Genomic DNA, 20,979 nt, shown 5'->3' with positions numbered 1-20,979 from the left:
ATTTTTTTTGCCGATTTGTCTAATGAAGGGCAGCGACGAGTAGTGAAATATATTTGTTTTCACGAGGACTTTATCTTTTTGGACAAAATTCTTTTGAATTATTTTCTAATTTTTTGAAAACCCGGACGCCGGGCATTTAATTGAATATTATAATGCATTTTTAATGTATTTTCACTAAAAAAACTATTAAAAAGATGTTAATTATTCAGAATAACTGCTCCAAAAAAATCTCCTCACCGTAAGGTTTCCAACGAGTCATCACTTGTCCCGATCGTACTTTCCACGAAGAATTAATAGGCGTTAGACGGATCGAGCCAACACATTGGAGACGTGTTAAGTAGTAAAACTGGTAAGATCCTTTCAGCAATCGATCATACCAGCACTAATGCACCAGAACCCATCATAACACTGCAGTTAAGCGTGCTTGGGCGAGAGTAGTACTAAGATGGGTGACCTCTTGGGAAGTCCTCGTGTTGATTGCCTTTTTTGTTTTTTTGCCATTTTTTTTGCCGATTTGTCTAATGAAGGGCAGCGACGAGTAGTGAAATATATTTGTTTTCACGAGGACTTTATCTTTTTGGAAAAAATTCTTTTGAATTATTTTCTAATTTTTTGAAAACCCGGACGCCGGGCATTTAATTGAATATTATAATGCATTTTTAATGTATTTTCACTAAAAAAACTATTAAAAAGATGTTAATTATTCAGAATAACTGCTCCAAAACAATCTCCTCGCCGTAAGGTTTCCAACGAGTCATCACTTGTCCCGATCGGACTTTCCACGAAGAATTAATAGGCGTTAGACGGATCGAGCCAACACATTGGAGACGTGTTAAGTAGTAAAACTAGTAAGATCCTTTCAGCAATCGATCATACCAGGACTAATGATCCAGTACCCATCAGAACTCTGCAGTTAAGCGTGCTCGGGCGAGAGTAGTACTAAGATGGGTGACCTCTTGGGAAGTCCTCGTGTTGATTGCCTTTTTTGTTTTTTTGCCATTTTTTTGCCGATTTGTCTAATGAAGGGCAGCGACGAGTAGTGAAATATATTTGTTTTCACGAGGACTTTATCTTTTTGGAAAAAATTCTTTTGAATTATTTTCTAATTTTTTGAAAACCCGGACGCCGGGCATTTAATTGAATATTATAATGCATTTTTAATGTATTTTCACTAAAAAAACTATTAAAAAGATGTTAATTATTCAGAATAACTGCTCCAAAACAATCTCCTCACCGTAAGGTTTCCAACGAGTCATCACTTGTCCCGATCGGACTTTCCACGAAGAATTAATAGGCGTTAGACGGATCGAGCCAACACATTGGAGACGTGTTAAGTAGTAAAACTAGTAAGATCCTTTCAGCAATCGATCATACCAGCACTAATGCACAAGAACCCATCAGAACTCTGCAGTTAAGCGTGCTTGGGCGAGAGTAGTACTAAGATGGGTGACCTCTTGGGAAGTCCTCGTGTTGATTGCCTTTTTTGTTTTTTTGCCATTTTTTTTGCCGATTTGTCTAATGAAGGGCAGCGACGAGTAGTGAAATATATTTGTTTTCACGAGGACTTTATCTTTTTGGACAAAATTCTTTTGAATTATTTTCTAATTTGTTGAAAACCCGGACGCCGGGCATATAATTGAATATTATAATGCATTTTTAATGTATTTTCACTAAAAAAACTATTAAAAAGATGTTAATTATTCAGAATAACTGCTCCAAAACAATCTCCTCGCCGTAAGGTTTCCAACGAGTCATCACTTGTCCCGATCGGACTTTCCACGAAGAATTAATAGGCGTTAGACGGATCGAGCCAACACATTGGAGACGTGTTAAGTAGTAAAACTAGTAAGATCTTTCAGCAATCGATCATACCAGCACTAATGCACCAGAACCCATCATAACTCTGCAGTTAAGCGTGCTTGGGCGAGAGTAGTACTAAGATGGGTGACCTCTTGGGAAGTCCTCGTGTTGATTGCCTTTTTTGTTTTTTTTTGCCATTTTTTTTTGCCGATTTGTCTAATGAAGGGCAGAGACGAGTAGTGAAATATATTTGTTTTCACGAGGACTTTATCTTTTTGGACAAAATTTTATTGAATTATTTTCTAATTTTTTGAAAACCCGGACGTCGGGCATTTAATTGAATATTATAATGCATTTTAATGTATTTTCACTAAAAAAAACTATTAAAAAGATGTTAATTATTCAGAATAACTGCTCCAAAACAATCTCCTCGCCGTAAGGTTTCCAAAGAGTCATCACTTGTCCCGATCGGACTTTCCACGAAGAATTAATAGGCGTTAGACGGATCGAGCCAACACATTGGAGACGTGTTAAGTAGTAAAACTAGTAAGATCCTTTCAGCAATCGATCATACCAGCATTAATGCACCAGAACCCATCAGAACTCTGTAGTTAAGCGTGGTTGGGCGAGAGTAGTACTAAGATGGGTGACCTCTTGGGAAGTCCTCGTGTTGATTGCCTTTTTTGTTTTTTTGCCATTTTTTTTCCGATTTGTCTAATGAAGGGCAGAGACGAGTAGTGAAATATATTTGTTTTCACGAGGACTTTATCTTTTTGGACAAAATTATTTTGAATTATTTTCTAATTTGTTGAAAACCCGGACGCCGGGCATTTAATTGAATATTATAATGCATTTTCAATGTATTTTCACTAAATAAACTATTAAAAAGATGTTAATTATTCAGAATAACTGCTCCAAAACAATCTCCTCGCCGTAAGGTTTCCAACGAGTCATCACTTGTCCCGATCGGACTTTCCACGAAGAATTAATAGGCGTTAGACGGATCGAGCCAACACATTGGAGACGTGTTAAGTAGTAAAACTAGTAAGATCCTTTCAGCAATCGATCATACCAGCACTAATGCACAAGAACCCATCAGAACTCTGCAGTTAAGCGTGCTTGGGCGAGAGTAGTACTAAGATGGGTGACCTCTTGGGAAGTCCTCGTGTTGATTGCCTTTTTTGTTTTTTTGCCATTTTTTTTGCCGATTTGTCTAATGAAGGGCAGCGACGAGTAGTGAAATATATTTGTTTTCAGGAGGACTTTATCTTTTTGGACAAAATTCTTTTGAATTATTTTCTAATTTGTTGAAAACCCGGACGCCGGGCATTTAATTGAATATTATAATGCATTTTTAATGTATTTTCTATAAAAAAACTATTAAAAATATGTTAATTATTCAGAATAACTGCTCCAAAACAATCTCCTCGCCGTAAGGTTTCCAACGAGTCATCACTTGTCCCGATCGGACTTTCCACGGAAAATTAATAGGCGTTAGACGGATCGAGCCAACACATTGGAGACGTGTTAAGTAGTAAAACTAGTAAGATCCTTTCAGCAATCGATCATACCAGCACTAATGCACCAGAACCCATCAGAACTCTGCAGTTAAGCGTGGTTGGGCGAGAGTAGTACTAAGATGGGTGACCTCTTGGGAAGTCCTCGTGTTGATTGCCTTTTTTGTTTTTTTTGCCATTTTTTTTTCCGATTTGTCTAATGAAGGGCAGAGACGAGTAGTGAAATATATTTGTTTTCACGAGGACTTTATCTTTTTGGACAAAATTCTTTTGAATTATTTTCTAATTTGTTGAAAACCCGGACGCCGGGCATTTAATTGAATATTATAATGCATTTTTAATGTATTTTCACTAAATAAACTATTAAAAAGATGTTAATTATTCAGAATAACTGCTCCAAAACAATCTCCTCGCCGTAAGGTTTCCAACGAGTCATCACTTGTCCCGATCGGACTTTCCACGAAGAATTAATAGGCGTTAGACGGATCGAGCCAACACATTGGAGACGTGTTAAGTAGTAAAACTAGTAAGATCCTTTCAACAATCGATCATACCAGCACTAATGCACAAGAACCCATCAGAACTCTGCAGTTAAGCGTGCTTGGGCGAGAGTAGTACTAAGATGGGTGACCTCTTGGGAAGTCCTCGTGTTGATTGCCTTTTTTGTTTTTTTGCCATTTTTTTGCCGATTTGTCTAATGAAGGGCAGCGACGAGTAGTGAAATATATTTGTTTTCACGAGGACTTTATCTTTTTGGACAAAATTCTTTTGAATTATTTTCTAATTTTTTGAAAACCCGGACGCCGGGCATTTAATTGAATATTATAATGCATTTTAATGTATTTTCACTAAAAAACTATTAAAAAGATGTTAATTATTCAGAATAACTGCTCCAAAACAATCTCCTCGCCGTAAGGTTTCCAACGAGTCATCACTTGTCCCGATCGGACTTTCCACGAAGAATTAATAGGCGTTAGACGGATCGAGCCAACACATTGGAGACGTGTTAAGTAGTAAAACTAGTAAGATCCTTTCAGCAATCGATCATACCAGCACTAATGCACCAGAACCCATCAGAACTCTGCAGTTAAGCGTGGTTGGGCGAGAGTAGTACTAAGATGGGTGACCTCTTGGGAAGTCCTCGTGTTGATTGTCTTTTTTGTTTTTTTTGCCATTTTTTTTGCCGATTTGTCTAATGAAGGGCAGCGACGAGTAGTGAAATATATTTGTTTTCACGAGGACTTTATCTTTTTGGAAAAAATTCTTTTGAATTATTTTCTAATTTTTTGAAAACCCGGACGCCGGGCATTTAATTGAATATTATAATGCATTTTTAATGTATTTTCACTAAAAAAACTATTAAAAAGATGTTAATTATTCAGAATAACTGCTCCAAAACAATCTCCTCGCCGTAAGGTTTCCAACGAGTCATCACTTGTCCCGATCGGACTTTCCACGAAGAATTAATAGGCGTTAGACGGATCGAGCCAACACATTGGAGACGTGTTAAGTAGTAAAACTGGTAAGATCCTTTCAGCAATCGATCATACCAGCACTAATGCACCAGAACCCATCATAACACTGCAGTTAAGCGTGCTTGGGCGAGAGTAGTACTAAGATGGGTGACCTCTTGGGAAGTCCTCGTGTTGATTGCCTTTTTTGTTTTTTTGCCATTTTTTTTGCCGATTTGTCTAATGAAGGGCAGCGACGAGTAGTGAAATATATTTGTTTTCACGAGGACTTTATCTTTTTGGAAAAAATTCTTTTGAATTATTTTCTAATTTTTTGAAAACCCGGACGCCGGGCATTTAATTGAATATTATAATGCATTTTTAATGTATTTTCACTAAAAAAACTATTAAAAAGATGTTAATTATTCAGAATAACTGCTCCAAAACAATCTCCTCGCCGTAAGGTTTCCAACGAGTCATCACTTGTCCCGATCGGACTTTCCACGAAGAATTAATAGGCGTTAGACGGATCGAGCCAACACATTGGAGACGTGTTAATTAGTAAAACTAGTAAGATCCTTTCAGCAATCGATCATACCAGCACTAATGCACAAGAACCCATCAGAACTCTGCAGTTAAGCGTGCTTGGGCGAGAGTAGTACTAAGATGGGTGACCTCTTGGGAAGTCCTCGTGTTGATTGCCTTTTTTGTTTTTTTGCCATTTTTTTTCCGATTTGTCTAATGAAGGGCAGAGACGAGTAGTGAAATATATTTGTTTTCACGAGGACTTTATCTTTTTGGACAAAATTATTTTGAATTATTTTCTAATTTGTTGAAAACCCGGACGCCGGGCATTTAATTGAATATTATAATGCATTTTTAATGTATTTTCACTAAAAAAACTATTAAAAAGATGTTAATTATTCAGAATAACTGCTCCAAAACAATCTCCTCGCCGTTAGGTTTCCAACGAGTCATCACTTGTCCCGATCGGACTTTCCACGAAGAATTAATAGGCGTTAGACGGATCGAGCCAACACATTGGAGACGTGTTAAGTAGTAAAACTGGTAAGATCCTTTCAGCAATCGATCATACCAGCACTAATGCACCAGAACCCATCAGAACTCTGCAGTTAAGCGTGCTTGGGCGAGAGTAGTACTAAGATGGGTGACCTCTTGGGAAGTCCTCGTGTTGATTGCCTTTTTTGTTTTTTTGCCATTTTTTTTGCCGATTTGTCTAATGAAGGGCAGCGACGAGTAGTGAAATATATTTGTTTTCACGAGGACTTTATCTTTTTGGACAAAATTCTTTTGAATTATTTTCTAATTTGTTGAAAACCCGGACGCCGGGCATTTAATTGAATATTATAATGCATTTTTAATGTATTTTCACTAAAAAAAACTATTAAAAATATGTTAATTATTCAGAATAACTTCTCCAAAACAATCTCCTCGCCGTAAGGTTTCCAACGAGTCATCACTTGTCCCGATCGTACTTTCCACGAAGAATTAATAGGCGTTAGACGGATCGAGCCAACACATTGGAGACGTGTTAAGTAGTAAAACTAGTAAGATCCTTTCAGCAATCGATCATACCAGCACTAATGCACCAGAACCCATCAGAACTCTGCAGTTAAGCGTGCGTGGGCGAGAGTAGTACTAAGATGGGTGACCTCTTGGGAAGTCCTCGTGTTGATTGCCTTTTTTGTTTTTTTGCCATTTTTTTTGCCGATTTGTCTAATGAAGGGCAGCGACGAGTAGTGAAATATATTTGTTTTCACGAGGACTTTATCTTTTTGGACAAAATTCTTTTGAATTATTTTCTAATTTGTTGAAAACCCGGACGCCGGGCATTTAATTGAATATTATAATGCATTTTTAATGTATTTTCACTAAATAAACTATTAAAAAGATGTTAATTATTCAGAATAACTGCTCCAAAACAATCTCCTCGCCGTAAGGTTTCCAACGAGTCATCACTTGTCCCGATCGGACTTTCCACGAAGAATTAATAGGCGTTAGACGGATCGAGCCAACACATTGGAGACGTGTTAAGTAGTAAAACTAGTAAGATCCTTTCAACAATCGATCATACCAGCACTAATGCACAAGAACCCATCAGAACTCTGCAGTTAAGCGTGCTTGGGCGAGAGTAGTACTAAGATGGGTGACCTCTTGGGAAGTCCTCGTGTTGATTGCCTTTTTTGTTTTTTTGCCATTTTTTTGCCGATTTGTCTAATGAAGGGCAGCGACGAGTAGTGAAATATATTTGTTTTCACGAGGACTTTATCTTTTTGGACAAAATTCTTTTGAATTATTTTCTAATTTTTTGAAAACCCGGACGCCGGGCATTTAATTGAATATTATAATGCATTTTAATGTATTTTCACTAAAAAACTATTAAAAAGATGTTAATTATTCAGAATAACTGCTCCAAAACAATCTCCTCGCCGTAAGGTTTCCAACGAGTCATCACTTGTCCCGATCGGACTTTCCACGAAGAATTAATAGGCGTTAGACGGATCGAGCCAACACATTGGAGACGTGTTAAGTAGTAAAACTAGTAAGATCCTTTCAGCAATCGATCATACCAGCACTAATGCACCAGAACCCATCAGAACTCTGCAGTTAAGCGTGCTTGGGCGAGAGTAGTACTAAGATGGGTGACCTCTTGGGAAGTCCTCGTGTTGATTGTCTTTTTTGTTTTTTTGCCATTTTTTTTGCCGATTTGTCTAATGAAGGGCAGCGACGAGTAGTGAAATATATTTGTTTTCACGAGGACTTTATCTTTTTGGAAAAAATTCTTTTGAATTATTTTCTAATTTTTTGAAAACCCGGACGCCGGGCATTTAATTGAATATTATAATGCATTTTTAATGTATTTTCACTAAAAAAACTATTAAAAAGATGTTAATTATTCAGAATAACTGCTCCAAAACAATCTCCTCACCGTAAGGTTTCCAACGAGTCATCACTTGTCCCGATCGGACTTTCCACGAAGAATTAATAGGCGTTAGACGGATCGAGCCAACACATTGGAGACGTGTTAAGTAGTAAAACTAGTAAGATCCTTTCAGCAATCGATCATACCAGCACTAATGCACAAGAACCCATCAGAACTCTGCAGTTAAGCGTGCTTGGGCGAGAGTAGTACTAAGATGGGTGACCTCTTGGGAAGTCCTCGTGTTGATTGCCTTTTTTGTTTTTTTGCCATTTTTTTTGCCGATTTGTCTAATGAAGGGCAGCGACGAGTAGTGAAATATATTTGTTTTCACGAGGACTTTATCTTTTTGGACAAAATTCTTTTGAATTATTTTCTAATTTGTTGAAAACCCGGACGCCGGGAATTTAATTGAATATTATAATGCATTTTTAATGTGTTTTCACTAAAAAAACTATTAAAAAGATGTTAATTATTCAGAATAACTGCTCCAAAACAATCTCCTCGCCGTAAGGTTTCCAACGAGTCATCACTTGTCCCGATCGGACTTTCCACGAAGAATTAATAGGCGTTAGACGGATCGAGCCAACACATTGGAGACGTGTTAAGTAGTAAAACTAGTAAGATCCTTTCAGCAATCGATCATACCAGCACTAATGCACCAGAACCCATCAGAACTCTGCAGTTAAGCGTGGTTGGGCGAGAGTAGTACTAAGATGGGTGACCTCTTGGGAAGTCCTCGTGTTGATTGCCTTTTTTGTTTTTTTGCCATTTTTTTTCCGATTTGTCTAATGAAGGGCAGAGACGAGTAGTGAAATATATTTGTTTTCACGAGGACTTTATCTTTTTGGAAAAAATTATTTTGAATTATTTTCTAATTTGTTGAAAACCCGGACGCCGGGCATTTAATTGAATATTATAATGCATTTTTAATGTATTTTCACTAAATAAACTATTAAAAAGATGTTAATTATTCAGAATAACTGCTCCAAAACAATCTCCTCGCCGTAAGGTTTCCAACGAGTCATCACTTGTCCCGATCGGACTTTCCACGAAGAATTAATAGGCGTTAGACGGATCGAGCCAACACATTGGAGACGTGTTAATTAGTAAAACTAGTAAGATCCTTTCAGCAATCGATCATACCAGCACTAATGCACCAGAACCCATCAGAACTCTGAAGTTAAGCGTGGTTGGGCGAGAGTAGTACTAAGATGGGTGACCTCTTGGGAAGTCCTCGTGTTGATTGCCTTTTTTGTTTTTTTGCCATTTTTTTTCCGATTTGTCTAATGAAGGGCAGAGACGAGTAGTGAAATATATTTGTTTTCACGAGGACTTTATCTTTTTGGAAAAAATTATTTTGAATTATTTTCTAATTTGTTGAAAACCCGGACGCCGGGCATTTAATTGAATATTATAATGCATTTTTAATGTATTTTCACTAAATAAACTATTAAAAAGATGTTAATTATTCAGAATAACTGCTCCAAAACAATCTCCTCGCCGTAAGGTTTCCAACGAGTCATCACTTGTCCCGATCGGACTTTCCACGAAGAATTAATAGGCGTTAGACGGATCGAGCCAACACATTGGAGACGTGTTAATTAGTAAAACTAGTAAGATCCTTTCAGCAATCGATCATACCAGCACTAATGCACCAGAACCCATCAGAACTCTGCAGTTAAGCGTGCTTGGGCGAGAGTAGTACTAAGATGGGTGACCTCTTGGGAAGTCCTCGTGTTGATTGCCTTTTTTGTTTTTTTGCCATTTTTTTTGCCGATTTGTCTAATGAAGGGCAGCGACGAGTAGTGAAATATATTTGTTTTCACGAGGACTTTATCTTTTTGGAAAAAATTCTTTTGAATTATTTTCTAATTTTTTGAAAACCCGGACGCCGGGCATTTAATTGAATATTATAATGCATTTTTAATGTATTTTCACTAAATAAACTATTAAAAAGATGTTAATTATTCAGAATAACTGCTCCAAAACAATCTCCTCGCCGTAAGGTTTCCAACGAGTCATCACTTGTCCCGATCGGACTTTCCACGAAGAATTAATAGGCGTTAGACGGATCGAGCCAACACATTGGAGACGTGTTAATTAGTAAAACTAGTAAGATCCTTTCAGCAATCGATCATACCAGCACTAATGCACCAGAACCCATCAGAACTCTGCAGTTAAGCGTGCTTGGGCGAGAGTAGTACTAAGATGGGTGACCTCTTGGGAAGTCCTCGTGTTGATTGCCTTTTTTGTTTTTTTGCCATTTTTTTTCCGATTTGTCTAATGAAGGGCAGAGACGAGTAGTGAAATATATTTGTTTTCACGAGGACTTTATCTTTTTGGACAAAATTATTTTGAATTATTTTCTAATTTGTTGAAAACCCGGACGCTGGGCATTTAATTGAATATTATAATGCATTTTTAATGTATTTTCACTAAATAAACTATTAAAAAGATGTTAATTATTCAGAATAACTGCTCCAAAACAATCTCCTCGCCGTAAGGTTTCCAACGAGTCATCACTTGTCCCGATCGGACTTTCCACGAAGAATTAATAGGCGTTAGACGGATCGAGCCAACACATTGGAGACGTGTTAATTAGTAAAACTAGTAAGATCCTTTCAGCAATCGATCATACCAGCACTAATGCACCAGAACCCATCAGAACTCCGCAGTTAAGCGTGCTTGGGCGAGAGTAGTACTAAGATGGGTGACCTCTTGGGAAGTCCTCGTGTTGATTGCCTTTTTTGTTTTTTTGCCATTTTTTTGCCGATTTGTCTAATGAAGGGCAGCGACGAGTAGTGAAATATATGAAGGGCAGCGACGAGTAGTGAAATATATTTGTTTTCACGAGGACTTTATCTTTTTGGACAAAATTATTTTGAATTATTTTCTAATTTGTTGAAAACCCGGACGCCGGGCATTTAATTGAATATTATAATGCATTTTAATGTATTTTCACTAAAAAAAACTATTAAAAATATGTTGATTGTTAAGAATAACTGCTCTAAAACAATCTCCTCGCCGTAAGGTTTCCAACGAGTCATCACTTATCCTGATCGGACTTTCCACGAAGAATTAATAGGCGTTAAACGGATCAAGCCAACACATTTGAGACGTTTTAAGTAATAAAACTAGTAAGATCCTTTCAGCAATCGATCATACCAGCACTAATGCACCAGAACCCAGCAGAACTATGCAGTTAAGCGTGCTTGGACGAGAGTAGTACTAAGATGGGTGACCTCTTCGGAAGTCCTCGTGTTGATTGCCTTTTTTGTTTTTTTGCCATTTTTTTTTTGCCGATTTGTCTAATGAAGGGCAAAGACGAGTAGTGAAATATATTTGTTTTCACTAGGACTTTATCTTTTGGACAAAATCCTTTTGAATTATTTCCTAATTTGTTGAAAGCCCGGACGCCGGGCATTTAATTGAATATTATAATGCATTTTAATGTATTTTCACTAAAAAAAAACTATTAAAAATATGTTGATTGTTAAGAATAACTGCTCTAAAACAATCTCCTCGCCGTAAGGTTTCCAACGAGTCATCACTTGTCCTGATCGGACTTTCCACGAAGAATTAATAGGCGTTAGACGGATCGAGCCAACACATTGGAGACGTGTTAAATAGTTAAACTAGTAAGATCCTTTCAGCAATCGTTCATACCAGCACTAATGCATCCGAACCCATCGGAACTCTACAGTTAAGCGTGCTTGGACGAGAGTAGTACTAAGATCGGTGACCTCTTGGGAAGTCCTCGTGTTGATTGCCTTTTTTGTTTTTTTGCCATTTTTTTTGCCGATTTGTCTAATGAAGGGCAGAGACGAGTAGTGAAATATATTTGTTTTCACGAGGACTTTATCTTTTTGGACAAAATTTTATTGAATTATTTTCTAATTTTTTGAAAACCCGGACGTCGGGCATTTAATTGAATATTATAATGCATTTTTAATGTATTTTCACTAAAAAAACTATTAAAAAGATGTTAATTATTCAGAATAACTGCTCCAAAACAATCTCCTCGTCGTAAGGTTTCCAACGAGTCATCACTTGTCCCGATCGGACTTTCCACGAAGAATTAATAGGCGTTAGACGGATCGAGCCAACACATTGGAGACGTGTTAAGTAGTAAAACTGGTAAGATCCTTTCAGCAATCGATCATACCATCACTAATGCACCAGAACCCATCAGAACTCTGCAGTTAAGCGTGCTTGGCGAGAGTAGTACTAAGATGGGTGACCTCTTGGGAAGTCCTCGTGTTGATTGCCTTTTTTGTTTTTTTGCCATTTTTTTTGCCGATTTGTCTAATGAAGGGCAGCGACGAGTAGTGAAATATATTTGTTTTCACGAGGACTTTATCTTTTTGGACAAAATTCTTTTGAATTATTTTCTAATTTGTTGAAAACCCGGATGCCGGGCATATAATTGAATATTATAATGCATTTTTAATGTATTTTCACTAAAAAAACTATTAAAAAGATGTTAATTATTCAGAATAACTGCTCCAAAACAATCTCCTCGCCGTAAGGTTTCCAACGAGTCATCACTTGTCCCGATCGGACTTTCCACGAAGAATTAATAAGCGTTAGACGGATCGAGCCAACACATTGGAGACGTGTTAAGTAGTAAAACTAGTAAGATCCTTTCAGCAATCGATCATACCAGCACTAATGCACAAGAACCCATCAGAACTCTGCAGTTAAGCTTGCTTGGGCGAGAGTAGTACTAAGATGGGTGACCTCTTGGGAAGTCCTCGTGTTGATTGACTTTTTTGTTTTTGTGCCATTTTTTTTGCCGATTTGTCTAATGAAGGGCAGCGACGAGTAGTGAAATATATTTGTTTTCACGAGGACTTTATCTTTTTGGACAAAATTCTTTTGAATTATTTTCTAATTTTTTGAAAACCCGGACGCCGGGCATTTAATTGAATATTATAATGCATTTTTAATGTATTTTCACTAAAAAAAACTATTAAAAAGATGTTAATTATTCAGAATAACTGCTCCAAAACAATCTCCTCACCGTAAGGTTTCCAACGAGTCATCACTTGTCCCGATCGGACTTTCCACGAAGAATTAATAGGCGTTAGACGGATCGAGCCAACACATTGGAGACGTGTTAAGTAGTAAAACTGGTAAGATCCTTTCAGCAATCGATCATACCAGCACTAATGCACCAGAACCCATCAGAACTCTGCAGTTAAGCGTGCTTGGGCGAGAGTAGTACTAAGATGGGTGACCTCTTGGGAAGTCCTCATGTTGATTGCCTTTTATTGTTTTTTTGCCATTTTTTTTGCCGATTTGTCTAATGAAGGGCAGCGACGAGTAGTGAAATATATTTGTTTTCACGAGGACTTTATCTTTTTGGAAAAAATTATTTTGAATTATTTTCTAATTTTTTGAAAACCCGGACGCCGGGCATTTAATTGAATATTATAATGCATTTTTAATGTATTTTCACTAAAAAAACTATTAAAAAGATGTTAATTATTCAGAATAACTGCTCCAAAACAATCTCCTCGCCGTAAGGTTTCCAACGAGTCATCACTTGTCCCGATCGGACTTTCCACGAAGAATTAATAGGCGTTAGACGGATCGAGCCAACACATTGGAGACGTGTTAAGTAGTAAAACTAGTAAGATCCTTTCAGCAATCGGTCATACCAGCACTAATGCACCAGAACCCATCATTACTCAGCTGTAAAGCGTGCTTGGCCGAGAGTAGTACTAAGATGGGTGACCTCTTGGGAAGTCCTCGTGTTGATTGCCTTTTTTGTTTTTTTGCCATTTTATTTTGCTGATTTGTCTAATGAAGGGCAAAGACGAGTAGCGAAATATATTTGTTTTCAACAGGACTTTATCTTTTTGGAAAAAATGCTTTTGAATTATTTCCTACTTTGTTGAAAACCCGGACGCCGGGTATTTAATTGAATATTATAATGCATTTTTACTAAAAAACTATTAAAAATATGTTGATTGTTCCGAATAACTGCTCCAAAACAATCTCCTCGCCGTAAGGTTTCCAACGAGTCATCACTTATCCTGATCGGACTTTCCACGAAGAATTAATAGGCGTTAAACGGATCAAGCCAACACATTTGAGACGTTTTAAGTAATAAAACTAGTAAGATCCTTTCAGCAATCGATCATACCAGCACTAATGCACCAGAACCCAGCAGAACTATGCAGTTAAGCGTGCTTGGACGAGAGTAGTACTAAGATGGGCGACCTCTTCGGAAGTCCTCGTGTTGATTGCCTTTTTTGTTTTTTTGCCATTTTTTTTTTGCCGATTTGTCTAATGAAGGGCAAAGACGAGTAGTGAAATATATTTGTTTTCACTAGGACTTTATCTTTTGGACAAAATCCTTTTCAATTATTTCCTAATTTGTTGAAAGCCCGGACGCCGGGCATTTAATTGAATATTATAATGCATTTTAATGTATTTTCACTAAAAAAAAACTATTAAAAATATGTTGATTGTTAAGAATAACTGCTCCAAAACAATCTCCTCGCCGTAAGGTTTCCAACGAGTCATCACTTGTCCTGATCGGACTTTCCACGAAGAATTAATAGGCGTTAGACGGATCGAGCCAACACATTGGAGACGTGTTAAATAGTAAAACTAGTAAGATCCTTTCAGCAATCGTTCATACCAGCACTAATGCATCCGAACCCATCGGAACTCTACAGTTAAGCGTGCTTGGACGAGAGTAGTACTAAGATCGGTGACCTCTTGGGAAGTCCTCGTGTTGATTGCCTTTTTTGTTTTTTTGCCATTTTTTTTTGCCGATTTGTCTAATGAAGGGCAGAGACGAGTAGTGAAATATATTTGTTTTCACGAGGACTTTATCTTTTTGGACAAAATTTTATTGAATTATTTTCTAATTTTTTGAAAACCCGGACGTCGGGCATTTAATTGAATATTATAATGCATTTTTAATGTATTTTCACTAAAATAACTATTAAAAAGATGTTAATTATTCAGAATAACTGCTCCAAAACAATCTCCTCGTCGTAAGGTTTCCAACGAGTCATCACTTGTCCCGATCGGACTTTCCACGAAGAATTAATAGGCGTTAGACGGATCGAGCCAACACATTGGAGACGTGTTAAGTAGTAAAACTGGTAAGATCCTTTCAGCAATCGATCATACCATCACTAATGCACCAGAACCCATCAGAACTCTGCAGTTAAGCGTGCTTGGCGAGAGTAGTACTAAGATGGGTGACCTCTTGGGAAGTCCTCGTGTTGATTGCCTTTTTTGTTTTTTTGCCATTTTTTTTCCGATTTGTCTAATGAAGGGCAGAGACGAGTAGTGAAATATATTTGTTTTCACGAGGACTTTATCTTTTTGGAAAAAATTATTTTGAATTATTTTCTAATTTGTTGAAAACCCGGACGCCGGGCATTTAATTGAATATTATAATGCATTTTTAATGTATTTTCACTAAATAAACTATTAAAAAGATGTTAATTATTCAGAATAACTGCTCCAAAACAATCTCCTCGCCGTAAGGTTTCCAACGAGTCATCACTTGTCCCGATCGGACTTTCCACGAAGAATTAATAGGCGTTAGACGGATCGAGCCAACACATTGGAGACGTGTTAATTAGTAAAACTAGTAAGATCCTTTCAGCAATCGATCATACCAGCACTAATGCACCAGAACCCATCAGAACTCTGCAGTTAAGCGTGCTTGGGCGAGAGTAGTACTAAGATGGGTGACCTCTTGGGAAGTCCTCGTGTTGATTGCCTTTTTTGTTTTTTTGCCATTTTTTTTGCCGATTTGTCTAATGAAGGGCAGCGACGAGTAGTGAAATATATGAAGGGCAGCGACGAGTAGTGAAATATATTTGTTTTCACGAGGACTTTATCTTTTTGGACAAAATTATTTTGAATTATTTTCTAATTTGTTGAAAACCCGGACGCCGGGCATTTAATTGAATATTATAATGCATTTTTAATATATTTTCACTAAAAAAACTATTAAAAAGATGTTAATTATTCAGAATAACTGCTCCAAAACAATCTCCTCGCCGTAAGGTTTCCAACGAGTCATCACTTGTCCCGATCGGACTTTCCACGAAGAATTAATAGGCGTTAGACGGATCGAGCCAACACATTGGAGACGTGTTAAGTAGTAAAACTAGTAAGATCCTTTCAGCAATCGATCATACCAACACTAATGCACCAGAACCCATCATTACTCAGCTGTAAAGCGTGCTTGGCCGAGAGTAGTACTAAGATGGGTGACCTCTTGGGAAGTCCTCGTGTTGATTGCCTTTTTTGTTTTTTTGCCATTTTATTTTGCTGATTTGTCTAATGAAGGGCAAAGACGAGTAGCGAAATATATTTGTTTTCAACAAGACTTTATCTTTTTGGACAAAATGCTTTTGAATTATTTCCTACTTTGTTGAAAACCCGGACGCCGGGTATTTAATTGAATATTATAATGCATTTTTAATGTATTTTTACTAAAAAAACTATTAAAAATATGTTGATTGTTCCGAATAACTGCTCCAAAACAATCTCCTCGCCGTAAGGTTTCCAACGAGTCATCACTTATCCTGATCGGACTTTCCACGAAGAATTAATAGGCGTTAAACGGATCAAGCCAACACATTTGAGACGTTTTAAGTAATAAAACTAGTAAGATCCTTTCAGCAATCGATCATACCAGCACTAATGCACCAGAACCCAGCAGAACTATGCAGTTAAGCGTGCTTGGACGAGAGTAGTACTAAGATGGGTGACCTCTTCGGAAGTCCTCGTGTTGATTGCCTTTTTTGTTTTTTTGCCATTTTTTTTTTTGCCGATTTGTCTAATGAAGGGCAAAGACGAGTAGTGAAATATATTTGTTTTCACTAGGACTTTATCTTTTGGACAAAATCCTTTTGAATTATTTCCTAATTTGTTGAAAGCCCGGACGCCGGGCATTTAATTGAATATTATAATGCATTTTAATGTATTTTCACTAAAAAAAAACTATTAAAAATATGTTGATTGTTAAGAATAACTGCTCCAAAACAATCTCCTCGCCGTAAGGTTTCCAACGAGTCATCACTTGTCCTGATCGGACTTTCCACGAAGAATTAATAGGCGTTAGACGGATCGAGCCAACACATTGGAGACGTGTTAAATAGTAAAACTAGTAAGATCCTTTCAGCAATCGTTCATACCAGCACTAATGCATCCGAACCCATCGGAACTCTACAGTTAAGCGTGCTTGGACGAGAGTAGTACTAAGATCGGTGACCTCTTGGGAAGTCCTCGTGTTGATTGCCTTTTTTGTTTTTTTGCCATTTTTTTTGCCGATTTGTCTAATGAAGGGCAGAGACGAGTAGTGAAATATATTTGTTTTCACGAGGACTTTATCTTTTTGGACAAAATTTTATTGAATTATTTTCTAATTTTTTGAAAACCCGGACGTCGGGCATTTAATTGAATATTATAATGCATTTTTAATGTATTTTCACTAAAAAAACTATTAAAAAGATGTTAATTATTCAGAATAACTGCTCCAAAATAATCTCCTCATCGTAAGGTTTCCAACGAGTCATCACTTGTCCCGATCGGACTTTCCACGAAGAATTAATAGGCGTTAGACGGATCGAGCCAACACATTGGAGACGTGTTAAGTAGTAAAACTAGTAAGATCCTTTCAGCAATCGATCATACCAGGACTAATGATCCAGAACCCATCAGAACTCTGCAGTTAAGCGTGCTTGGGCGAGAGTAGTACTAAGATGGGTGACCTCTTGGGAAGTCCTCGTGTTGATTGCCTTTTTTGTTTTTTTGCCATTTTTTTTGCCGATTTGTCTAATGAAGGGCAGCGACGAGTAGTGAAATATATTTGTTTTCACGAGGACTTTATCTTTTTGGACAAAATTCTTTTGAATTATTTTCTAATTTTTTGAAAACCCGGACGCCGGGGATTTAATTGAATATTATAATGCATTTTTAATGTATTTTCACTAAAAAACTATTAAAAAGATGTTAATTATTCAGAATAACTGCTCCAAAACAATCTCCTCGCTGTAAGGTTTCCAACGAGTCATCACTTGTCCCGATCGGACTTTCCACGAAGAATTAATAGGCGTTAGACGGATCGAGCCAACACATAGGAGACGTGTTAAGTAGTAAAACTAGTAAGATCCTTTCAGCAATCGATCATACCAGCACTAATGCACCAGAACCCATCAGAACTCTGCAGTTAAGCATGCTTGGGCGAGAGTAGTACTAAGATGGGTGACCTCTTGGGAAGTCCTCGTGTTGATTGCCTTTTTTGTTCTTTTGCCATTTTTTTTGCCGATTTGTCTAATGAAGGGCAGCGACGAGTAGTGAAATATATTTGTTTTCACGAGGACTTTATCTTTTTGGAAAAAATTCTTTTGAATTATTTTCTAATTTTTTGAAAACCCGGACGCCGGGCATTTAATTGAATATTATAATGCATTTTTAATGTATTTTCACTAAAAAAACTATTAAAAAGATGTTAATTATTCAGAATAACTGCTCCAAAACAATCTCCTCGCCGTAAGGTTTCCAACGAGTCATCACTTGTCCCGATCGGACTTTCCACGAAGAATTAATAGGCGTTAGACGGATCGAGCCAACACATTGGAGACGTGTTAAGTAGTAAAACTAGTAAGATCCTTTCAGCAATCGATCATACCAGCACTAATGCACCAGAACCCATCAGAACTCTGCAGTTAAGCGTGCTTGGGCGAGAGTAGTACTAAGATGGGTGACCTCTTGGGAAGTCCTCGTGTTGATTGCCTTTTTTGTTTTTTTGCCATTTTTTTTGCCGATTTGTCTAATGAAGGGCAGCGACGAGTAGTGAAATATATTTGTTTTCACGAGGACTTTATCTTTTTGGACAAAATTCTTTTGAATTATTTTCTAATTTGTTGAAAACCCGGACGCCGGGCATTTAATTGAATATTATAATGTATTTTCACTAAAAAAAACTATTAAAAATATGTTAATTATTCAGAATAACTGCTCCAAAACAATCTCCTCGCCGTAAGGTTTCCAACGAGTCATCACTTGTCCCGATCGGACTTTCCACGAAGAATTAATAGGCGTTAGACGGATCGAGCCAACACATTGGAGACGTGTTAAGTAGTAAAACTAGTAAGATCCTTTCAGCAATCGATCATACCAGCACTAATGCACCAGAACCCATCAGAACTCTGCAGTTAAGCGTGCTTGGGCGAGAGTAGTACTAAGATGGGTGACCTCTTGGGAAGTCCTCGTGTTGATTGCCTTTTTTGTTTTTTTGCCATTTTTTTTGCCGATTTGTCTAATGAAGGGCAGCGACGAGTAGTGAAATATATTTGTTTTCACGAGGACTTTATCTTTTTGGACAAAATTCTTTTGAATTATTTTCTAATTTTTTGAAAACCCGGACGCCGGGCATTTAATTGAATATTATAATGCATTTTTAATGTATTTTCACTAAAAAAAACTATTAAAAATATGTTAATTATTCAGAATAACTGCTCCAAAACAATCTCCTCGCCGTAAGGTTTCCAACGAGCCATCACTTGTCCCGATCGGACTTTCCACGAAGAATTAATAGGCGTTAGACGGATCGAGCCAACACATTGGAGACGTGTTAAGTAGTAAAACTAGTAAGATCCTTTCAGCAATCGATCATACCAGCACTAATGCACCAGAACCCATCAGAACTCTGCAGTTAAGCGTGGTTGGGCGAGAGTAGTACTAAGATGGGTGACCTCTTGGGAAGTCCTCGTGTTGATTGCCTTTTTTGTTTTTTTGCCATTTTTTTTGCCGATTTGTCTAATGAAGGGCAGCGACGAGTAGTGAAATATATTTGTTTTCACGAGGACTTTATCTTTTTGGAAAAAATTCTTTTGAATTATTTTCTAATTTTTTGAAAACCCGGTCGCCGGGCATTTAATTGAATATTATAATGCATTTTTAATGTATTTTCACTAAAAAAACTATTAAAAAGATGTTAATTATTCAGAATAACTGCTCCAAAACAATCTCCTCACCGTAAGGTTTCCAACGAGTCATCACTTGTCACGATCGGACTTTCCACGAAGAATTAATAGGCGTTAGACGGATCGAGCCAACACATTGGAGACGTGTTAAGTAGTAAAACTAGTAAGATCCTTTCAGCAATCGATCATACCAGCACTAATGCACCAGAACCCATCAGAACTCTGCAGTTAAGCGTGGTTGGGCGAGAGTAGTACTAAGATGGGTGACCTCTTGGGAAGTCCTCGTGTTGATTGCCTTTTTTGTTTTTTTTGCCATTTTTTTTCCGATTTGTCTAATGAAGGGCAGAGACGAGTAGTGAAATATATTTGTTTTCACGAGGACTTTATCTTTTTGGACAAAATTATTTTGAATTATTTTCTAATTTTTTGAAAACCCGGACGCCGGGCATTTAATTGAATATTATAATGCATTTTTAATGTATTTTCACTAAAAAAACTATTAAAAAGATGTTAATTATTCAGAATAACTGCTCCAAAACAATCTCCTCGCCGTAAGGTTTCCAACGAGTCATCACTTGTCCCGATCGGACTTTCCACGAAGAATTAATAGGCGTTAGACGGATCGAGCCAACACATTGGAGACGTGTTAAGTAGTAAAACTAGTAAGATCCTTTCAGCAATCGATCATACCAGCACTAATGCACCAGAACCCATCAGAACTCTGCAGTTAAGCGTGGTTGGGCGAGAGTAGTACTAAGATGGGTGACCTCTTGGGAAGTCCTCGTGTTGATTGCCTTTTTTGTTTTTTTACCATTTTTTTTCCGATTTGTCTAATGAAGGGCAGAGACGAGTAGTGAAATATATTTGTTTTCACGAGGACTTTATCTTTTTGGACAAAATTATTTTGAATTATTTTCTAATTTGTTGAAAACCCGGACGCCGGGCATTTAATTGAATATTATAATGCATTTTTAATGTATTTTCACTAAAAAAACTACTAAAAAGATGTTAATTATTCAGAATAACTGCTCCAAAACAATCTCCTCGCCGTAAGGTTTCCAACGAGTCATCACTTGTCCCGATCGGACTTTCCACGAAGAATTAATAGGCGTTAGACGGATCGAGCCAACACATTGGAGACGTGTTAAGTAGTAAAACTAGTAAGATCCTTTCAGCAATCGATCATACCAGCACTAATGCACCAGAACCCATCATTACTCAGCTGTAAAGCGTGCTTGGCCGAGAGTAGTACTAAGATGGGTGACCTCTTGGGAAGTCCTCGTGTTGATTGCCTT

The 20,979-nt window shown here is 37.4% G+C and overlaps 36 non-coding genes and 6 pseudogenes across 36 annotated transcripts; all 42 read left to right on the top strand.

Moving 5' to 3' along the window:
* Positions 1-363: 363 nt before the first annotated feature.
* On the top strand, positions 364-482 carry LOC113344065. The gene has a single exon (XR_003357645.1). It is a non-coding gene; the product is annotated as a 5S ribosomal RNA (ribosomal RNA).
* A 380-nt stretch (positions 483-862) lies between these two features.
* LOC113344254 lies at positions 863-981 on the top strand. Its single transcript, XR_003357721.1, has one exon. It is a non-coding gene; the product is annotated as a 5S ribosomal RNA (ribosomal RNA).
* Positions 982-1,360: 379 nt separating this feature from the next.
* Positions 1,361-1,479, top strand: LOC113343062. Its single transcript, XR_003357014.1, has one exon. It is a non-coding gene; the product is annotated as a 5S ribosomal RNA (ribosomal RNA).
* A 379-nt stretch (positions 1,480-1,858) lies between these two features.
* On the top strand, positions 1,859-1,977 carry LOC113343573. The gene has a single exon (XR_003357307.1). It is a non-coding gene; the product is annotated as a 5S ribosomal RNA (ribosomal RNA).
* A 383-nt stretch (positions 1,978-2,360) lies between these two features.
* LOC113343639 lies at positions 2,361-2,479 on the top strand. Its single transcript, XR_003357341.1, has one exon. It is a non-coding gene; the product is annotated as a 5S ribosomal RNA (ribosomal RNA).
* A 379-nt stretch (positions 2,480-2,858) lies between these two features.
* LOC113343057 lies at positions 2,859-2,977 on the top strand. Its single transcript, XR_003357013.1, has one exon. It is a non-coding gene; the product is annotated as a 5S ribosomal RNA (ribosomal RNA).
* A 380-nt stretch (positions 2,978-3,357) lies between these two features.
* On the top strand, positions 3,358-3,476 carry LOC113343296. The gene has a single exon (XR_003357137.1). It is a non-coding gene; the product is annotated as a 5S ribosomal RNA (ribosomal RNA).
* Positions 3,477-3,857: 381 nt separating this feature from the next.
* LOC113343488 lies at positions 3,858-3,976 on the top strand. Its single transcript, XR_003357276.1, has one exon. It is a non-coding gene; the product is annotated as a 5S ribosomal RNA (ribosomal RNA).
* Positions 3,977-4,353: 377 nt separating this feature from the next.
* Positions 4,354-4,472, top strand: LOC113343656. Its single transcript, XR_003357356.1, has one exon. It is a non-coding gene; the product is annotated as a 5S ribosomal RNA (ribosomal RNA).
* Positions 4,473-4,853: 381 nt separating this feature from the next.
* LOC113344060 lies at positions 4,854-4,972 on the top strand. The gene has a single exon (XR_003357639.1). It is a non-coding gene; the product is annotated as a 5S ribosomal RNA (ribosomal RNA).
* A 380-nt stretch (positions 4,973-5,352) lies between these two features.
* Positions 5,353-5,471, top strand: LOC113343048. Its single transcript, XR_003357011.1, has one exon. It is a non-coding gene; the product is annotated as a 5S ribosomal RNA (ribosomal RNA).
* A 379-nt stretch (positions 5,472-5,850) lies between these two features.
* On the top strand, positions 5,851-5,969 carry LOC113342697. Its single transcript, XR_003356786.1, has one exon. It is a non-coding gene; the product is annotated as a 5S ribosomal RNA (ribosomal RNA).
* Positions 5,970-6,350: 381 nt separating this feature from the next.
* On the top strand, positions 6,351-6,469 carry LOC113342797. Its single transcript, XR_003356852.1, has one exon. It is a non-coding gene; the product is annotated as a 5S ribosomal RNA (ribosomal RNA).
* A 380-nt stretch (positions 6,470-6,849) lies between these two features.
* On the top strand, positions 6,850-6,968 carry LOC113343482. The gene has a single exon (XR_003357275.1). It is a non-coding gene; the product is annotated as a 5S ribosomal RNA (ribosomal RNA).
* A 377-nt stretch (positions 6,969-7,345) lies between these two features.
* LOC113342776 lies at positions 7,346-7,464 on the top strand. Its single transcript, XR_003356833.1, has one exon. It is a non-coding gene; the product is annotated as a 5S ribosomal RNA (ribosomal RNA).
* A 380-nt stretch (positions 7,465-7,844) lies between these two features.
* Positions 7,845-7,963, top strand: LOC113343045. The gene has a single exon (XR_003357000.1). It is a non-coding gene; the product is annotated as a 5S ribosomal RNA (ribosomal RNA).
* A 380-nt stretch (positions 7,964-8,343) lies between these two features.
* Positions 8,344-8,462, top strand: LOC113343292. Its single transcript, XR_003357136.1, has one exon. It is a non-coding gene; the product is annotated as a 5S ribosomal RNA (ribosomal RNA).
* Positions 8,463-8,841: 379 nt separating this feature from the next.
* LOC113343125 lies at positions 8,842-8,960 on the top strand. The gene has a single exon (XR_003357055.1). It is a non-coding gene; the product is annotated as a 5S ribosomal RNA (ribosomal RNA).
* A 379-nt stretch (positions 8,961-9,339) lies between these two features.
* LOC113342433 lies at positions 9,340-9,458 on the top strand. Its single transcript, XR_003356661.1, has one exon. It is a non-coding gene; the product is annotated as a 5S ribosomal RNA (ribosomal RNA).
* Positions 9,459-9,838: 380 nt separating this feature from the next.
* LOC113341893 lies at positions 9,839-9,957 on the top strand. Its single transcript, XR_003356197.1, has one exon. It is a non-coding gene; the product is annotated as a 5S ribosomal RNA (ribosomal RNA).
* Positions 9,958-10,336: 379 nt separating this feature from the next.
* On the top strand, positions 10,337-10,455 carry LOC113342738. The gene has a single exon (XR_003356813.1). It is a non-coding gene; the product is annotated as a 5S ribosomal RNA (ribosomal RNA).
* Positions 10,456-10,863: 408 nt separating this feature from the next.
* On the top strand, positions 10,864-10,982 carry LOC113344358. The gene has a single exon (XR_003357776.1). It is a non-coding gene; the product is annotated as a 5S ribosomal RNA (ribosomal RNA).
* Positions 10,983-11,364: 382 nt separating this feature from the next.
* LOC113344993 lies at positions 11,365-11,483 on the top strand (annotated as a pseudogene).
* A 380-nt stretch (positions 11,484-11,863) lies between these two features.
* Positions 11,864-11,981, top strand: LOC113344158. The gene has a single exon (XR_003357682.1). It is a non-coding gene; the product is annotated as a 5S ribosomal RNA (ribosomal RNA).
* A 380-nt stretch (positions 11,982-12,361) lies between these two features.
* On the top strand, positions 12,362-12,480 carry LOC113344025. The gene has a single exon (XR_003357550.1). It is a non-coding gene; the product is annotated as a 5S ribosomal RNA (ribosomal RNA).
* A 381-nt stretch (positions 12,481-12,861) lies between these two features.
* Positions 12,862-12,980, top strand: LOC113343169. The gene has a single exon (XR_003357074.1). It is a non-coding gene; the product is annotated as a 5S ribosomal RNA (ribosomal RNA).
* A 381-nt stretch (positions 12,981-13,361) lies between these two features.
* On the top strand, positions 13,362-13,480 carry LOC113344806 (annotated as a pseudogene).
* A 369-nt stretch (positions 13,481-13,849) lies between these two features.
* LOC113344471 lies at positions 13,850-13,968 on the top strand. The gene has a single exon (XR_003357836.1). It is a non-coding gene; the product is annotated as a 5S ribosomal RNA (ribosomal RNA).
* A 382-nt stretch (positions 13,969-14,350) lies between these two features.
* LOC113344988 lies at positions 14,351-14,469 on the top strand (annotated as a pseudogene).
* A 381-nt stretch (positions 14,470-14,850) lies between these two features.
* Positions 14,851-14,968, top strand: LOC113344149. The gene has a single exon (XR_003357676.1). It is a non-coding gene; the product is annotated as a 5S ribosomal RNA (ribosomal RNA).
* Positions 14,969-15,347: 379 nt separating this feature from the next.
* LOC113341226 lies at positions 15,348-15,466 on the top strand. The gene has a single exon (XR_003355834.1). It is a non-coding gene; the product is annotated as a 5S ribosomal RNA (ribosomal RNA).
* Positions 15,467-15,875: 409 nt separating this feature from the next.
* LOC113345032 lies at positions 15,876-15,994 on the top strand (annotated as a pseudogene).
* Positions 15,995-16,375: 381 nt separating this feature from the next.
* Positions 16,376-16,494, top strand: LOC113344355. The gene has a single exon (XR_003357775.1). It is a non-coding gene; the product is annotated as a 5S ribosomal RNA (ribosomal RNA).
* A 383-nt stretch (positions 16,495-16,877) lies between these two features.
* Positions 16,878-16,996, top strand: LOC113344977 (annotated as a pseudogene).
* Positions 16,997-17,376: 380 nt separating this feature from the next.
* LOC113343802 lies at positions 17,377-17,495 on the top strand. The gene has a single exon (XR_003357421.1). It is a non-coding gene; the product is annotated as a 5S ribosomal RNA (ribosomal RNA).
* Positions 17,496-17,874: 379 nt separating this feature from the next.
* On the top strand, positions 17,875-17,993 carry LOC113342934. Its single transcript, XR_003356924.1, has one exon. It is a non-coding gene; the product is annotated as a 5S ribosomal RNA (ribosomal RNA).
* Positions 17,994-18,373: 380 nt separating this feature from the next.
* LOC113345072 lies at positions 18,374-18,492 on the top strand. Its single transcript, XR_003357992.1, has one exon. It is a non-coding gene; the product is annotated as a 5S ribosomal RNA (ribosomal RNA).
* Positions 18,493-18,862: 370 nt separating this feature from the next.
* On the top strand, positions 18,863-18,981 carry LOC113344406. Its single transcript, XR_003357800.1, has one exon. It is a non-coding gene; the product is annotated as a 5S ribosomal RNA (ribosomal RNA).
* A 381-nt stretch (positions 18,982-19,362) lies between these two features.
* On the top strand, positions 19,363-19,481 carry LOC113343286. Its single transcript, XR_003357135.1, has one exon. It is a non-coding gene; the product is annotated as a 5S ribosomal RNA (ribosomal RNA).
* A 380-nt stretch (positions 19,482-19,861) lies between these two features.
* Positions 19,862-19,980, top strand: LOC113343280. Its single transcript, XR_003357134.1, has one exon. It is a non-coding gene; the product is annotated as a 5S ribosomal RNA (ribosomal RNA).
* A 380-nt stretch (positions 19,981-20,360) lies between these two features.
* LOC113343275 lies at positions 20,361-20,479 on the top strand. The gene has a single exon (XR_003357133.1). It is a non-coding gene; the product is annotated as a 5S ribosomal RNA (ribosomal RNA).
* Positions 20,480-20,858: 379 nt separating this feature from the next.
* LOC113344685 lies at positions 20,859-20,977 on the top strand (annotated as a pseudogene).
* Positions 20,978-20,979: the final 2 nt, after the last annotated feature.

This window comes from Papaver somniferum, chromosome 1, assembly GCF_003573695.1.
Source record: "Papaver somniferum cultivar HN1 chromosome 1, ASM357369v1, whole genome shotgun sequence".
In the NCBI taxonomy this organism is placed as follows: Eukaryota; Viridiplantae; Streptophyta; class Magnoliopsida; order Ranunculales; family Papaveraceae; genus Papaver; species Papaver somniferum.
The sequence above is the reverse complement of the archived record's forward strand: the minus strand, read 5'-3'. Positions and strand labels throughout refer to the sequence as shown.